Source organism: Garra rufa, chromosome 1 (genome assembly GCF_049309525.1).
Source record: "Garra rufa chromosome 1, GarRuf1.0, whole genome shotgun sequence".
In the NCBI taxonomy this organism is placed as follows: domain Eukaryota; kingdom Metazoa; phylum Chordata; class Actinopteri; order Cypriniformes; family Cyprinidae; genus Garra; species Garra rufa.
Genome location: NC_133361.1, coordinates 91,732,936 through 91,735,435, shown reverse-complemented (window position 1 = coordinate 91,735,435; position 2,500 = coordinate 91,732,936). Strand labels below are relative to the sequence as shown.

The window sequence follows — 2,500 nt, the reverse complement described above, 5'->3', positions numbered from 1 at the left end:
TCCAATGTGAGTGTCCACCAGTGTATATACAATCCACAGAAAGTGTAATCCAAAGTTTGCAGGTGGTGAATGGAAAGGTGAGCTCTAAAATTAGCAACTCCTCAATCCAACAGTTTGGTGACTGTCCTTTGTTTGTCATGCTGCTCTCTTATACAGTTGTACTTCCTGCTTCCTGTCATGTGTCTAGTCACATGACAGGCCAACCATCCATTTATTAAAGACACATACACTTAAAATGTTAAGAGTAATAAAATGGCCTAAAAAACATGTAAAACACTTAAAACTCTATAATACATATAAATGATTGTAATAAATAGAGCGGTAAAACACGTCTTTCTAAAAGCCAGCATATTATATAAATAGTGAAGAAAAGGCAAAAGCTTACAGCACCTGGTATTCCCAGGCGGTCTCCCATCCAAGTACTAACCAGGCCCGACGCTGCTTAGCTTCCGAGATCAGACGAGATCGGGCGCTCTCAGCGCGGTATGGCCATAAGCGAGGGCTGCTCCAAAAAGTGGGCTATTTAAAGATCAGCCTCCGTAAAAGCCAGCATATTATATAAATAGTGAAGAAAAGGCAAAAGCTTACAGCACCTGGTATTCCCAGGCTGTCTCCCATAAAAGTGTAACAATCGGCCTTATCAGCCGAGTTACAAGACTAAAATGGGGTCAGATTTAACTGTGAGAGGTGACTAGTGGTTAAAAGAATGAGACATAAAAGAAAATTGGTTTAAATAGATTTGGTGTATTTACAAGGTTCACATAAAAGACTTTAAAACAACACGATAAAACTAGGTAAACTCTGTTAAAAGAATACAGTTCATTTGTCCATACCCTAAAAACAGGTAAACTCTGTTAAAAGAATACAGTTCATTTGTCCATACCCTAAAAACAGTCCAAGAACCCCAGTGTGTTGATAAGTCCAATGTGAGTGTCCACCAGTGTATATACAATCCACAGAAAGTGTAATCCAAAGTTTGCAGGTGGTGAATGGAAAGGTGAGCTCTAAAATTAGCAACTCCTCAATCCAACAGTTTGGTGACTGTCCTTTGTTTGTCATGCTGCTCTCTTATACAGTTGTACTTCCTGCTTCCTGTCATGTGTCTAGTCACATGACAGGCCAACCATCCATTTATTAAAGACACATACACTTAAAATGTTAAGAGTAATAAAATGGCCTAAAAAACATGTAAAACACTTAAAACTCTATAATACATGTAAATGATTGTAATAAATAGAGCGGTAAAACACGTCTTTCTAAAAGCCAGCATATTATATAAATAGTGAAGAAAAGGCAAAAGCTTACAGCACCTGGTATTCCCAGGCGGTCTCCCATCCAAGTACTAACCAGGCCCGACGCTGCTTAGCTTCCGAGATCAGACGAGATCGGGCGCTCTCAGCGCGGTATGGCCATAAGCGAGGGCTGCTCCAAAAAGTGGGCTATTTAAAGATCAGCCTCCGTAAAAGCCAGCATATTATATAAATAGTGAAGAAAAGGCAAAAACTTACAGCACCTGGTATTCCCAGGCGGTCTCCCATCCAAGTACTAACCAGGCCCGACGCTGCTTAGCTTCCGAGATCAGACGAGATCGGGCGCTCTCAGCGCGGTATGGCCATAAACGAGGGCTGCTCCAAAAAGTGGGCTATTTAAAGATCAGCCTCCGTAAAAGCCAGCATATTATATAAATAGTGAAGAAAAGGCAAAAGCTTACAGCACCTGGTATTCCCAGGCGGTCTCCCATAAAAGTGTAACAATCGGCCTTATCAGCCGAGTTACAAGACTAAAATGGGGTCAGATTTAACTGTGAGAGATGACTAGTGGTTAAAAGAATGAGACATAAAAGAAAATTGGTTTAAATAGATTTGGTGTATTTACAAGGTTCACATAAAAGACTTTAAAACAACACGATAAAACTAGGTAAACTCTGTTAAAAGAATACAGTTCATTTGTCCATACCCTAAAAACAGTCCAAGAACCCCAGTGTGTTGATAAGTCCAATGTGAGTGTCCACCATTGTATATACAATCCACAGAAAGTGTAATCCAAAGTTTGCAGGTGGTGAATGGAAAGGTGAGCTCTAAAATTAGCAACTCCTCAATCCAACAGTTTGGTGACTGTCCTTTGTTTGTCATGCTGCTCTCTTATACAGTTGTACTTCCTGCTTCCTGTCATGTGTCTAGTCACATGACAGGCCAACCATCCATTTATTAAAGACACATACACTTAAAATGTTAAGAGTAATAAAATGGCCTAAAAAACATGTAAAACACTTAAAACTCTATAATACATGTAAATGATTGTAATAAATAGAGCGGTAAAACACGTCTTTCTAAAAGCCAGCATATTATATAAATAGTGAAGAAAAGGCAAAAGCTTACAGCACCTGGTATTCCCAGGCGGTCTCCCATCCAAGTACTAACCAGGCCCGACGCTGCTTAGCTTCCGAGATCAGACGAGATCGGGCGCTCTCAGCGCGGTATGGCCATAAGCGAGGGCTGCT

At 40.5% G+C, this 2,500-nt stretch overlaps 4 non-coding genes across 4 annotated transcripts; all 4 read right to left on the bottom strand.

Moving 5' to 3' along the window:
• Positions 1-378: 378 nt before the first annotated feature.
• LOC141346676 (5S ribosomal RNA) lies at positions 379-497 on the bottom strand. The gene has a single exon (XR_012357231.1). It is a non-coding gene; the product is annotated as a 5S ribosomal RNA (ribosomal RNA).
• Positions 498-1,298: 801 nt separating this feature from the next.
• On the bottom strand, positions 1,299-1,417 carry LOC141346644 (5S ribosomal RNA). Its single transcript, XR_012357230.1, has one exon. It is a non-coding gene; the product is annotated as a 5S ribosomal RNA (ribosomal RNA).
• An 84-nt stretch (positions 1,418-1,501) lies between these two features.
• Positions 1,502-1,620, bottom strand: LOC141314473 (5S ribosomal RNA). The gene has a single exon (XR_012350129.1). It is a non-coding gene; the product is annotated as a 5S ribosomal RNA (ribosomal RNA).
• A 751-nt stretch (positions 1,621-2,371) lies between these two features.
• Positions 2,372-2,490, bottom strand: LOC141346576 (5S ribosomal RNA). The gene has a single exon (XR_012357228.1). It is a non-coding gene; the product is annotated as a 5S ribosomal RNA (ribosomal RNA).
• Positions 2,491-2,500: the final 10 nt, after the last annotated feature.